This window comes from Bombina bombina, chromosome 1 (genome assembly GCF_027579735.1).
Source record: "Bombina bombina isolate aBomBom1 chromosome 1, aBomBom1.pri, whole genome shotgun sequence".
In the NCBI taxonomy this organism is placed as follows: Eukaryota; Metazoa; Chordata; class Amphibia; order Anura; family Bombinatoridae; genus Bombina; species Bombina bombina.
Genome location: NC_069499.1, coordinates 677,242,971 through 677,258,331, shown reverse-complemented (window position 1 = coordinate 677,258,331; position 15,361 = coordinate 677,242,971). Strand labels below are relative to the sequence as shown.

The 15,361-nt window shown below is 38.5% G+C and overlaps 1 protein-coding gene across 1 annotated transcript in view; it reads right to left on the bottom strand.

Moving 5' to 3' along the window:
- The window catches only part of MAMLD1 (mastermind like domain containing 1), a 260,678-nt gene that overhangs the window by 53,788 nt on the left and 191,529 nt on the right, over window positions 1-15,361 (bottom strand). The gene's annotated exons all lie outside the window — the stretch shown is intronic.

The following is a 15,361-nucleotide window of genomic DNA, read 5'->3' as shown; positions in this document are numbered from 1 at the left end:
AGTTTCTTCAGGATGGTTTGGATAAGGGTTTGTATGCAAGATCCTTGAAGGGACAAATCTCTGCTCTTTCTGTTTTAATTTCACAGAAATATTGCTAAACTTCCTGATATTTACTGTTTTGTACAGGCTTTGGTCCGTATCAAGCCTGTCACTAAATCAATATCTCCTCCCTGGAGTCTTAATTTGGTTTTGAAGGCTTTACAGGCTCATCCATTTGAGCCTATGCATTCTTTGGACATTAAACTACTTTCTTGGAAAGTGTTGCTCCTTTTGGCCATCTCTTCTGCTAGAAGAGTTTCAGAATTATCTGCTCTTTCTTGTGAATCTCCTTTTCTGATTTTCCATCAGGATAAGGCAGTTTTGCGGACTTCATTTAAATTTCTACCTAAGGTTGTGAATTCTAACAACATTAATAGAGGAATTGTTGTCCCTTTTTTGTGTCCTAATCCTAAGAATTCTTTGGAGAGATCCTTACATTCTTTGGATGTGGTAAGAGCTTTGAAATATTATGTTGAAGCTACTAAAGATTTCAGGAAGACTTCTAGTCTATTTGTTATCTTTTCTGGTTCTAGGAAAGGTCAGAAGGCTTCTGCCATTTCCTTGGCATCTTGGTTAAAGCTTTTCATTTATCAGACTTATTTGGAGTCGGGTCATGCCCCGCCTCAGAGAATTACAGCGCATTCTACTAGATCAGTCTCCACTTTGTGGGCTTTTAAGAATGAAGCTTCAGTTGATCAGATTCGCAAAGCAGCAACTTTGTCTTCTTTGCATACATTTATTAAATTCTACCGTTTTGATGTATTTGCTTTCTCGGAAGCAGTTTTTGGTAGAAAAGTTTTTCAGTCAGCTGTTTCAGTTTGATTCCTCTGCTTACGTTTGAGTTTTTTCTTTTCATTATGAGAATAAACGTATATTTTGGGTTTTGGATTTATTTTTTTCAGCGGAAAATGGCTGTTATTATTTTATCCCTCACTCTCTAGTGACTCTTCTGTGGAGTTCCACATCTTGGGTATTACTATCCCATACGACACTAGCTCATGGACTCTTACCAATTACATGAAAGAAATCAATTTATCAGGTAAGTTCATAAATTATGTTTTTGTGTCTATGAGCATCATAACAGCATATATATATTTGTTTATCAAATGGAGCTTGTGGGCCCGTGTTTCTGGCGAGTCTTCAGACTCACCAGAAACAGCAGTTATGAAGCAGCGGTCACAAAGACCGCTGCTTCATAACCCTGTCCGCCTGCTCTGATGAGCCGGACAGGAATCGCCGGAATTCAACCCGATTGAGTACGATCGAGTTGATTGGCACCCCCTTGCTGGTGGCCCATTGGCCGTGAGTCTGCAGGGGCCGGTGTTGCACCAGCAGCTCTTGTGAGCTGGTGGAATGCTGAATATGGAGAGCGTATTGCTCTCCGCATTCAGTGAGTTCTTGCGGACCTGATCCGCACTGTCGGATTAGGTCCGCAAGACCTTTGATAAATAGGCCCCTAAGTGTACAGTTATGGAGTACAATAGTCAGAAGACATTTACATAAATCGTAAAGGATAGAGGGGCCTTCCCTTGAGTCACTGTAAGCTGTAAACCATCTTTACATAAGACAATCAAGTTTACGTCTATTAATGCACTTTCAATTTAAAGGGATAAGAAACAGTGCTCCTTTAGTAAAAAGATATATGTTAAATAAAAGTAAACATAAAAGAGACATATATTTGTGAAATGCTAGGATTTACCAGTGGAACAAATAAAGGGGACTTTCAGTCATGAAGTATAAAATACTTCATGCTGAAAGTTCCTTTATTTGTCTGAAGCGTTCACCGCACTGAGCAGCGTTCGTCACACTGAGCACCTCAAGCGGACCACAGCAGAATGCTATTTTTCAGTGAGGTGACGTTCCCACCTCTTAGCCAATAGCTGTGCAGGCCAACTAGCATTATGCCGGATAGCTAGCACGCTATAGCTAAGATCACTTCACTGCCTGAGGCGCTTAGTGCGGAAAACGCTGCAGACAAATAAAGGAACTTTTAACTATAAAATATGGCAAATACTGACATGAACTTGTTTAGCTATTGTGCGCTGTTAATGCTGCAAGCTTTCCTTACATTGTCCAGTACAGTGTTATGTAACATATATGTGACCATAGTGACAGCTCTATCATTTTTATATTTTAGAAAAATATAAACTGGAGTTTAAAAAAATATAAGATGTGTCATGATGTTTCTAAATTTAAAGTCTTGTGTTAGACATTCCTTTTTGCTCTGTAGAGCTCAAAATCAAATTCATTTTTCAGTTTAAAATGCAGCTGTACTGTGCATTTACATAGTATTTCTCTAGGGAAAAGAGGATGAGTCAGCTTAATTGCAAACAAAGAAAAAAAGGTAATTAATCAACTCTTGATTTAAATATTGTAAAAGTTTTATAACTGTGGTTTTATACAATCAATGCTACATATACCAAAGTTACAAAAAATGCACAATAACTTTGTCTGTTGGATACTTGTATATAAAACGCTGGCAAATAAACATATAAAAATACCACAATTTATTTGTACAGCGCCACTGTATTCCAGAGCTCTGGGTACATGAACAGTAGTTTATATTGTACATAACTATTAAACTTGACAATGATACAGGAAAAAGAAGAGCAATGTAACCCAGAGGTTATGGGTGACACAAAATGTAAACAATCCCTCAATTCCTTCACACTGGAGTGAATTTAGGAGCTCTGCATTTGAAACCTTAAAGGGACACTGAACCCAATTTTTTTCTTGATTCAGATATAGCATGCAATTTTAAGCAACTTTATAATTTACTCCTATTATCAATTTTTCTTCATTCTCTTGCTATCTTTATTTAAAAAAGAAGGCATCTAAGCTAAGGAGACAGCAAATTTTTGGTTTAGAACCATGGACAGCACTTGTTTATTGGTGCTGTCCAATTAGCAAGGACAACCCAGGTTGTTCACCAAAAATGGGCCGGCATCTAAACTTACATTCTTGCTTTTCAAATAAACATACCAAGAGAATTAAGAAAAGTTGATAATAGGAGTAAATTAGAATGTTGCTTAAAATTGCATGCTCTATCTAAATCACGAAAGAAAAAACTTGGGTTCAGTGTCCATTTAAAGTGATTGTAAACTTTGCTTCATTAATACATAGTATATAAAATCATTCATAAAAACAGGGGCACTTTAAAAATGTATAATGACAAAGTGCCCCTGTTTTTATGAATGATTTTCTTTACTGTATATTAATTAAATAAGCTTTACAATCACTTTAACAGGAACTGATGTGCAGGTTTTAAATAAAAAAAAATGCTGATTGACTAATCGGGACAACCCCTGCATTTTAAAAAAAATCAATATCTATCTAGTTTCTGAAATTACTGTATGTTTCTTTCAAAACATCTTGTAAACCACTGTACTAACTTTTAAAAGTCCTACAAAATAAAATAATAAGCAATTATATTATGCATATTGTATTGTCAGTGTCACTTCCTATAACCTGACACACTGCTTGTCATCATACTTTGGGAGGAGACAAGACAAACACATTGTCTCTAAAAGAACAGTAGTTGTCATTTGTATCCCACCATATTATTCAGCCAATAATAGAAAGTTAATTCAGGTTATTGAGATAATAACAGACAATTGCTTCACGTGAGTGTTGGCAATTGACCAACAATGGGATGGGCTTAATTATTAGCTTGTTTTTGTAATTAGGGTAATGATATGAAGCTGAGGAATGAGTGTAGGATCAAAACGTTTCTTTTGCATTTATATTGATGATAACGTTTTCTAGAAGGGACTAGAGTGACCGAGATATAATTTATTATATTAAATGGATATTAAACAGTATGAGATTGTAATATAAAATGTTTAATTATATGTACAGTGCTTAAAGGGACAGTCTACTTGAATTGTTTTATTGTTTTAAAAGATAGATTGTCCCTTTTATTTTCCACTCCCAGTTTTTGCATAACCAACACTGTTATATTAATACACTTTTTACCTCTGCGATTACCTTGTATCTAAGCCTCTGCAGACTGCCCCCTTATCTTAGTGCTATTTACAAACTTGCATTTAAGCTAAATCAGCGTTGACTTCTGCGTAAGCACAATGTTATCTATATAGTATGGATGCACCGATACCGATACTAGTATCAGTGCCGATACTGAGCATCTGCACGAATGCTCATACTCATGCAAAGTGCTCTGATACCTCAACCGATAATTTTGGGCAGCGCTGTGAGAAGAGGAGGGACGCAATGCGAGGGAGCTTCTGCCTAGTGTGCCCAGTAAGTTTTGGTTTCACCAGATAGGTGGTGTTTTAAATAGTGCTGGATCCATTGACTCGCCTGTGGTAAATATAATTATGTTTTATTTCTGTGCCATTTCCTTTATTGCTCTCTTACGTAATTAGATAAATGGAGCACGGGAAGAACCCTGAGGAGGCAGTAAAGTGTTAAGATCGCTGGGCTGAGGCATTTGATCGCATATGCCGGTGCCAGGCCTTGGAATTTTTTGTTTAAGATGGAGTAGTGTTGGCGTTTTGCAGATATTTTCACGTCTGGTAGTTACACGTAAGCCTGGGGACAAGGGGCTGTGTGCGTGGAAGTGGACTGGAGACAGCTATTTAGTGTAGTGACAACAGAGCGGCATGGTGTGTCGCAAGGAAGTAGGACTCCTCGTGTCTAAGAAAATAGTTTTTAGTGGAAGAGTTTTTTGTTTTTTTTTGGCCATTTTAATGTGGGCTGTGTTATAATAATGTAAGTCTGAGGAAACATGATTTTTGCCATTCAGTATCCATATAGCTAAGTACTCTTTATAGGATGAGAGCAGCAGATAGTACAGAGCATTGTTGTGCTATGTTTATCCACACGGGCGCATGTTCTCTCTTGTGTAGGTAGCCTGTGTGCCCTGTGTAATTGGTGGCATTATAAATAGATTATAGAACTCCCAGAATCTACTATAAAAGCTTAGCTGGAGCTTTTGCCCGAGGGAAAAACATGGCGCTTTATAGTATGGCTACCATGCTATATTTTTGTTAACAGTAAAATGTTATATGTCCGAAAATCTAATTCAGAATGTTAAAATGAATTAGAACTGGAGTTATGGTTAACAAAGGTTATATTTTGTTGTGTGTTCTCTGAAATTACAGCAAGCTGTGTCTGTTCATGTCATTGATCATATCTAGTTTCATGGATCAATGTGAGAAAAGTATCTGTTTTTTGTTTGTTTTTAAATCAAAGAATTCTACCTGCCCATGTAATATTTCTTTGCAATCAATATGGTTATGGTGTGTGATGTTGCCTTTCCTTTTTGTTGCCTAGTTAACAAAGGGATAATAAAGAGAAAATTCCTGATTTAGAGCATGCATTTTTAATCATTTTTAGTTGGTAGAATTTCACAATCAAAAAGTGTATACTAAAATATATGATGAAATATTGCAATTTTATTACATAAAATAAACATACATTTTACATTTAAATGACCGCTAAATGCAGAAAATTGATGATGGTAAATCCTAGCATCTGTGAAACGCTAGGATTTACCATAGGAACAAATAAAGGGGACTTTGAGTCATGTATAAAATACTTCATGCCGTTTCTTCTACAGTATTATTGGGCCTAAAAGTGTCTCTAAGACCTGCCTTAAATCCTCCACTATCTCTCATTTGTCATGCTGGTTTGTGGGTCCAAGAGTGACCCTTTCTTTACAATGGAGCTTCATTTATCTATGTATATTTTAGTAATACAATCAAAATTGAGGATGATATGGTTGTTGAGTGCTTATTAGAGATTTAGTTGCATCTCAGTAAGTGTGTCTGTGTGAGAGTGTGTGAGAGAATGTATCTGTGAGAGAGTGTAACTGTGTGTGAGAGTGTGTCTGTGAGAGAGTGTCTGTGTGAGTGTGTGTGAGAGAGTGTGTCTGTGAGAGAGTGTGTCTGTGAGAGAGTGAGTGTGTCTGTGAGAGAGTGAGTCTGTGTGAGAGTGTGTGAGAGAGAGTGTGTCTGTGTGAGAGTGTGTCTGTGTGAGAGAGTGTCTGTGTGAGTGTGTGTGAGAGAGTGTGTCTGTGAGAGAGTGAGTGTGTCTGTGAGAGAGTGTGTCTGTGAGAGAGTGAGTGTGTCTGAGAGAGAGTGTGTCTGTGTGAGAGTGTGTCTGTGTGAGAGTGTATCTGTGAGAGTGTGTCTGTGTGAGAGTGTGTCTGTGTGAGTGTGTGTCTGTGTGAGAGAGTGTGTGAGTGAGAGAGAGTGTCTGTGTGTGAGAGTGTCTCTGTGTGAGAGTGTGGCTGTGTGAGAGTGTGTCTGTGTGAGAGTGTGTGAGAGATTGTGTCTGTGAGAGAGTGAGTGTGTCTGTGAGAGAGTGAGTGTGTCTGTGAGAGAGTGAGTCTGTGTGAGAGTGTGTCTGTGTGAGTGTGTCTGTGTGAGAGAGTGTGTCTGTGTGAGAGTGTGTCTGTTTGAGAGTGTGTCTGTTTGAGAGTGTGTCTGTGTGAGTGTGTCTGTGTGAGAGAGAGTGTGTGTGAGAGAGAGTGTCTGTGTGTGAGAGTGTCTGTGTGTGAGAGTGTGGCTGTGTGAGAGTGTGTGAGAGTGTGTGTGAGAGAGTGTGTCTGTGTGAGAGTGTGTGAGAGAGAATGTGCCTGTGAGAGAGTGTGACTGAGTGTGAGAGTGTGTCTGTGTGAGAGAGTGTGTCTGTGAGAGAGTGTGTCTGTGTGAGAGTGTGTGAGAGAGTGTGTCTGTGTGAGAGTGTCTGTTTGAGAGTGTGTCTGTGTGGTGTGTCTGTGTGAGAGTGTCTGTGTGTGAGAGTGTGGCTGTGTGAGAGTGTGTGAGAGAGGGTGTGAGAGAGAGTGTGTGTGAGAGAGTGTGTCTGTGAGAGAGTGTGACTGAGTGTGAGAGTGTGTCTGTGTGAGTGTGTCTATGTGAGTGTGTCTGTGTGAGAGTGTGTCTGTGTGAGAGTGTGTCTGTGTGAGAGTGTATGTGAGAGAGAGTGTGTCTGTGTGAGAGTGTATGTGAGAGAGAGTGTGTCTGTGTGAGAGTGTGTCTCTGTGTGAGAGTGTCTGTGTGTGAGAGTGTGTCTCTGTGTGAGAGTGTCTGTGTGTGAGAGTGTGTCTGTGTGAGAGTGTGTGTGAGAGAGAGTGTGTCTGTGTGAGAGAGAGTGTGTCTCTGTGTGAGAGTGTCTGTGTGTGAGAGTGTGTCTGTGTGAGAGTGTGTGTGAGAGAGAGTGTGTCTGTGTGAGAGTGTGTCTGTGTGAGAGAGAGAATATGTCTGTGTATGAGAGTGTGAGAGCGAGAGTGTGTCTGTGTGTGAGAGTGTGTCTGTGTGAGAGGGTGTCTGTATAAGAGGGTGTCTGTATGAGAGGGTGTCTGTATAAGAGGGTGTCTGTATGAGAGGGTGTCTGTATGAGAGGGTGTCTGTATGAGAGGGTTTCTGTGTGAGTGTGTGTCTGTGTGAGTGTGTGTGAGAGAGTGTGTGTGAGAGAGTATGTGTGAGAGAGTATGTGTGAGAGAGTGTCTGTGTGAGAGAGTGTGTCTGTGTGAGACAGTGTGTCTGTGTGAGACAGTGTGTCTGTATGAGAGGGTGTCTGTATGAGAGGGTGTCTGTGTGAGAGTGTGTGAGTGTGTGTGTGAGAGTGTGTCTGTGTGAGAGGTTGTGTTTGTGTGGGAGAGTGTGTCTGTGTGAGAGGGTTTCTGTGTGAGAGGGTGTCTGTGTGAGAGAGTGTCTGTGTGAGAGAGTGTGTCTGTGTGAGAGAGTGTGTCTGTGTGAGAGAGTGTGTCTGTGTGAGAGTGTCTGTGTGAGAAAGTGTCTGTGTCTGAGTGTGTGTGAGAGTCTGTGTGAGAGAGTGTGTCTGTATGATACTGTGTCTGTGTGAGAGTGTGTGTGTGTGTGAGAGTGTGTGTGTCTGTGTGAGAGGGTGTGTCTGTGTGAGAGGGTGTCTGTGTGAGAGTGTGTCTGTGTGAGAGAGTGTCTGTGTGTGAGAGTGTCTGTGTGTGAGAGTGTCTCTGTGTGAGAGTGTGTCTGTATGAGAGGGTGTGTCTGTGTGAGAGTGTGTCTGTGTGAGAGTGTGTCTGTATGAGTGGGTGTGTCTGTATGAGAGGGTGTGTCTGTATGAGAGTGTGTGTGAGATTGTTTGTCTGTGAGGGTTTATCTGTGTGAGAGAGTATCTGTGTGAGAGAGTGTCTGTGTGAGAGAGCGTCTGTGTGAGAAAGTGTCTGTGTCTGAGTGTATGTTTTCATCTATGTGTGAGAGAATGTCTCTGTGTGTGTGTGTGTCTGTGTGTGAGAGTGTGTCTGTCTGTGTGAGTCCCAAAAAGTATCGATAATTGGTATTGGCGAGTATTTGAAAAAAGTATCGGTACTTGTAAAAAAATGGTATTGGTGCAACCCTACTATATAGAACACATGAACTAGCGGCGTCTAACTGTGAAAAACTGTTAAATTCACTGAGATAAGAGTCAGTCTTCAAGGGCTTAGAAATTAGCATATGAGCCTACCTAGGTTTAGCTTTCAACAAAGAATACCAAGAGAACAAAGCAATTTTGATGATAAAAGTAAATTGAAAAGTTGTTTAAAATTGCATGCCATGGGGCCGAATTATCAAGCTCCATTCTGATAGCCCTGCTTCCGAAAAAAGCAGTTATGAAGCAGCGGTCTAAAGACCTCTGCTCCATAACTGGTCCACCTGCTCTGAGGCTGCGGACATCAATCCGTCCGATCCTATACGATCGGGCTGATTGACACCCCCTGCCAGCAGCCGATTGGCCGCAAATCTGCAGGAAGTGGCATTGCACAAGCAGTTCACAAGAACTGCTTGTGCAATGATAAATGCTGACAGCGTATCCTGTTGGCATTTATCAATGTGCGGCGGACATGATACGCTACATCGTATCATGTCTGCTCGCTCTTTAATAAATTGGCCCCCATATCTGAATCATGAAGGTTTCATTTTGACTTTACTGTCCCTTTAAAAGACTTTGCAATGTACTGTAATTATGTATTTATCCTGGGTTTTGTTGTTTGTAATGTAACACTGGAGATGGTTGATTTTCTAAATTCTGCTGAGTGGGCGCCGCTATGTTTGAACATAAAGGGACAGGAAACCCAAATAATGTCTTTCATGATTCAGATAGAGCATACAATTTTAGACAACTTTCTGCATGCTAAGAGAGGTGGCTGTGGTGTGTATCGCTCCGAAAGATGTAATTTGTCTCATACATGCTACTGCTGTTCCTCTGACAAGGTGTGGTGTTTAAATATTGGTGCACAAGCCCTCACAGGATATGTCCATATGCCCCAGAAAACCAGTAATCTATTTTATCAGAAGCATTTTTACTAATGAACATATATTGCAAAAAAAATTATATATCAAATCGAAATGCACCAATGCACATTTCATTTTTGACCTTTCTGTACCTTTAAATACATTCTTAGATTATATTTTAACTTCTCTCTAAAAAAATGCTGATGCAGAAGAACTACTTTCCTTCATAATGAAGCTGAAATAATTTGAGTCACCATAATTTCTGCACTATAGAAAAATACATACATTTGACAGAAATCGGGTAGTGTCAATAGGGATTCCCATGTTTTTTTATGGAAAACATAGATGAGTTCACAGTTATACAATACTCTTTGTAAGTGGAAGGGGCAGGGACAACAAAGTTGCTAATGATTGCTGCTTGCATAAGATGTCAGCTACTGAAAGTGTTGGAGTAATCTACATCATTTACAAAAGGCTCCCATGATAAAATCTGTTATGTAGTGCAAATTATTAAATAATATATGGGTTTAATTCTACAGCGTAGATCAAGAATATTGTAGTGCCCCATTTGCAATTCAAATTGCAAAGACAATAGCATGTTCTCTGCAGTGTAATGTTGGAAAAATAATATATCTGATCCATGATCTAAGTATAAATGTGCTTTTAAAACAAAGCAACAGGGCAATGAGAGCTGCACATCCAACCCAGTAATTCCTAAGTGCTCACATCACGCAATATATGCAACAGGAAGCTTTGCTATGTTTCCCACATGTGTAAGAGATTGTTGACTCATTCTGAGGATATGTTTTTTTGTAATGCTATTTTTCTGGCTATATGGACTTATAATGTCAAATACTTATTTTATTTTCTGCTGATAAAGGAATTATATGTCTTATATTTCTAGGCCTCCAGCATATAAATGTGTCAACAATTGGCAAACGTGGGATTTTGCAACTGAGCTCAACCAAAAATTATTAAAAAAACAAACAAAAAAAACATTTCTACTATACTGTTATAAATACCTACTGTAGAACTACAAATCTTATATTGGGACTCTTTCAGCCCTAGGTCATTCCTGTGTATGGATGACGTTACATTTCCTTGCTCTAAATAAGTCTCACAGTTGCGTCTCTCTGGTATAGCTAAATACATAAATAAATAAATAAATAAATAAAATGTATAAACGCATTTCCAGTGTCAGTAATGGCTAAAACTAGTTTACCTAACGTGAAAATAAAAATGATTTCCTTACTTCAATAACATCCGATTAAGGGATCTCTTTTGCAACAAAACCGTTTAGAAAACATTTGCCAACACAGTAAAATCCCCTAATGTAATTTAACTCTTACCCTCCAGCCACAATTAATTTTTTTCTTGGAACTCCTAAGTGCCACATATATCACCAACAACATCTTTCTTTCTTTCTTCTTTGTTTCTTTCTTTCTTTCCTTAAACTATTACAATATTAAATGGATAGAAAGCTCCTTGAGATTTCAATGTAAAGGTTTAGTTATGATTTTCAGAGCTGAAAAAGTATACTGCAGACTTCTCAAGGCTAGCTCTGCTACATGTTTCCCTAATTAGCTTTAACAGATAAGAACTGCAAAACAATGAACTCTATACTAACAACATGACCATGTCTAGCCTTGTCAGTTGTGGACTAAAGTCCAGATTGGCTCCTCCAAATGAGGCAAGTCGTGAGTGGATTCTGGCTATTGAAAAACTATTACAGCAAACAAGATGCTAATTTGTTATAAAAATAATTTGGCTTATATGTTATTCTATAGCAGGACAACAGAAATGTCTTCTAATTACAAGGTGTTTACTATTCCTTTAAATATGATCAGAGCTAAGAACTGTGGAACATTGAAGACATGAAATTCTGCACAAAACATGGCCACGTTGTTCTGGGCATACGCAACCTCAGAGTTTGCTCTCCAAGGGCTTGCAAATAAATTGGATACAATGTACAAGTATCTATTCTGCAGATTGAGCATGGAAACTATGCGAGGAATCCAAGCATGCTTATGTCTGGAAATCTTGGGAAGAGTTACTTTTTGCCTGTAAACAATATTTCGGCATTAGGAATCCGGAGAGAAAGAGAATTAACTCATTCTCATCCACTTAAAAGGCATCTGTGACCAGGAAATCACAAAGATTTAATATTTGTAATTTGATACATTTAATAAACAATGAAAAAGAAATAAAAAGTACAAATGATTCAACTTTCTATTTTCTATTTATATATTTTGGTTTGCAATCTGTTGTAACAGTCAAAGGGGTAGATTTATCATAGTGCGAGCTGACATGATACAATGTAGCGTATCATGTCTGCTGCACATCAATAAATGCCGACAGCATATGCTGTCAGCATTTATCATAGCACCAGTAGTTCTTGTGAACTGCTGGTGCAATGCCACCTCCTGCAGATTTGCAGCCAATCAGCCGCTAACAAGGGGTGTCAATCAACCCAATCGTATTCGATCGGGTTGATTTCTGTCCGCTGCCTCAGAGCAGGCAGACAAGTTATGGAGCAGCGGTCTTTAGACCACTGCTTCATATGTTCTGTTTCCTACAGGGGCATCAAGCTCCATACGGAGCTTGATAAATCGGCCCCAAACTGTAAACAAGCCAGAAATATGGGACAATATTATAGAAACTATAAAATGTTAAACTTAATTCATTTTAATTGCCACGTGTAGAAAAGTAAAGATAAATTAGCATGAATCCCCTTTAAAACCCATCTTTCTATTGTGAGCTGTGATAGGGAACTAGACCATATAGTGTACATATGTACAGTGCCCCCCACTATTATTGGCACACTTGGTTAATATAAGCAAAGAAGGCTGTGAAAATTTGTCTTCATTGTTTAAACTTTTGATTGTTTTTTTTTTTTATATATATTGTGGATATCAAACAATTGCAAACACAACACAGGTTTATCCCAAAAAAATGAAAATCTTTGTTAAATACATGTTTGGCACAATTTTTGGCACCCTTTTAATCAATAGTTTGTACTACCTCCCTTTGCCAAGATAACAGCTCTGAGTCTTCTCCTATAATGCCTGATGAGGTTGGAGAATATGTGACAAAGGATCTAAGACCATTCCTCCATACAGAATCTCTACAGATCCTTTAAATTTTGAGGTTAACGCTGGTGAAATCTCCTCATTGGTTCACCCCATAAGTTTTCTATGGGGTTCATGTCAGGGAACTGGCAGGACCTTGATTTTGTGGTCAGTAAAACATGTTTGTGTTGATTTTGATGTATGTTTTGGATCATTGTCCTGCTGGAAGATCCAACCACAGCCCATTTTAAGCTATGTGCCAGAGGCAGTCAGGTGTTCATTTAATATCTGTTGAAATTTGATAGAGTCCATGATAACCTGCTCCTCTTCTTCACAGAGCCCTGGCTGTGCTAATAGGAAGCTTAGCAGGGCCTGTCCTACCTCTAGCTTTAGAGCATTTACATTCAATTAAACTAATATTCAGTATTTGGTTTGTTTAAAATGAAATTAATACCGAAGAATAGCACGGGCAAGCAATATTAATTTCTGCGAATATTTGTTTTGAAATATATATACAGGTATACCTCTCTTTACAGCGCTTCACTAATACAGCGTTAATATGGAGCTGAAGTTCAACCTCCAAGGATTTTAAAACAGTACTGTACTCATCATGAGATTGCGATAAAGGCGACTGGCACCATTTTGTTATGCGCAGTTTGGTCTGTTTACAGCATTGCCGTGCACTCTGTGTCTCAGTGTTGTAGTCTGGCAAATTTTACTACATTAATTGTCACTATTTTACAGGTACTGTACAGTTTTAATTGAATACTAATTGAATACTGTGCTTTGCGTTCCTTTGTTATAAGCACAGTGTTATTTATTGTATCAGTTTAAACAAATTACACTATATTATTTGATTCAATTCAATTTTTCTCTAATCTCAAACCTACTGTCCAACTATTGTGAACAAAACTATATATTTATTGGCTTTTAACTTTTGATATGTTAAAAAAAAATGTTTATTTTGTATCTGAATCTGAGAAACCGAACAGTTACTTTATTTCTTTGAACACACTAATAAAAAATAGAGGAAAAATCTTAATTGAATTACAAAGAAATGTTAGTTATAAGATACCCTAAACTGACCTTACTATGAAATGTCATGCTAACTCCGAAGAACAGCAATTGTCATTCATGGTGTTGAGACATAAAGGTGTATCTAGGGTTGACATTTTGGCCATGTTATGCTAGACAGTTATGAGTAACACATGCTGCAAGAGAGAGGAACATGTATTGTGCCTCTGAGTAGCACATGAATAGTGCTGCTGGAAAACAATAGTCATGTTTCTCCCTGCCCACACCCTGCAACATGTGTAACTCATAACTGTCCAAGGTGGCAACCCTAGGTGTAGCCCTGTACCTATCAGTGTAAATTAGAGAATTAAGGCTGCAGGTTGTCGATAAAATAATTTCTGATAAATGGTTACTAGAAGTAAGACAGTATAATAAATATTGAGGATATTAATTACTTTTAGCTGTGTAGGCTAATGTGAATACTACAATTTTTTATTAAGTGTACAATAGAAGACACCATGAAATGTCACACATTTACAATATTGAATGTGGATGTCAAAAAACAGAAAAGCTTGCGGCTCATTGGTCTATGAGAAGTGAGCTTTGTGTATGAAAATATGACTAGTTTTAGTCATTAAATTGTTTTAACCAATTTAACTCTTTAACTTCTATTAATATTTTATACTTAAATACAATCCTTTAGAATTATTTTATTCACAACTATATATTTCAAAGATAAATGAGTTCAAATTGGATAATAAATAATACAAAGACAAAGCAATTTTGAAATTACCTGAATGTACCAGCCCTCACAATAAAATGGAATAACTTGCAGCAGAGTTTTTATTTTAGTAATACATTTACTGAGAACATTTGCAAAAATTATCTCAAAACCTCTGTACTGCAGCAAAAAAGATAAAAATGCCAATGATTTTGGGTGCATCAATACTGATTTCATTGTTGGAGTATACAGCTTAGCAGTGGCAGAGCTACCATTGGTGCAGGAGGTGCGGTGGCACCAGGGCCCAAGTGCTGGGGGGAAGCATATTAGCCAGTCTATACATAGGCATGTGCAGAATGTGTACAATCCTTATGCAGGGGAGCCTTTTATTAGTGCTGGTTGCAGGTCCATGGGTCTATCCTCAAAATTATACAGAGCAGCATGTAAATTGTTACCTATTGGGCCAAAAAACAACAACTTTGAAATAGGGCCCTCTGTTGAGTATGTCTGCTACTGCAGCTTAGCAAGTAAGACAACCAATATAAAAGTGCCCTATATGTGGCCACCAAATCTTTCTAAAGGGAGCACGGTAGATTTGGGAGAGGCTAATTACATGAGGCTGTAGGTTTTCCACAATGAAAATTAATTGGTATATGTTGATTACATTTTTTTGGTGGGGGGGGGAGAATCAAAATGGTTATTTGCTTGCTCTTGGAAAACACAGACCACAAGCAACATTTGAGCTGCCAATTGCTCAACACGGAGCTAAGAATTCTGGGCTGTTATATATAAACAAGGTAAGTGATATCTGTTTTTATGAAATAAGGGCCAATGAAACCCTTGAAAGGCATAAACTAGGAAGAAATCTGTGGATATGTTTTGATACAAATAGTCTTTAACTGTAATAATATTGGATCTGGATTGAAAAGGTCAGCAAAATAACAACAGCTGCAATGCAATTAGATGTGACTCCCTCTCACTGTCCAGAGCATCCAATCTAATTCAGCCTGGTGCCGGGCTTCCTTCAACTGTCTGGTGCCTGCCTGGGACTCAGGAAAAGAGCTGTCTGTCTGACTGCCCACTTTGTCTCTGCAGCCAAAGGGCCCTTCCCTGCCTCAGATTCCAAGGGAAAGCGCATTTGGCTGACTTGAAGTTTAAGGAACCAAACCCTCTTAAAGACTGTCTGTCTGTGAGACAAACAATGCAGACCAAAACCACATTCCTGTACATTTGGCCCATGAACTTTCCTATGTTTTGTATGAGTCTGGTTTATATGTGACTATATATTATGATCCATAGCA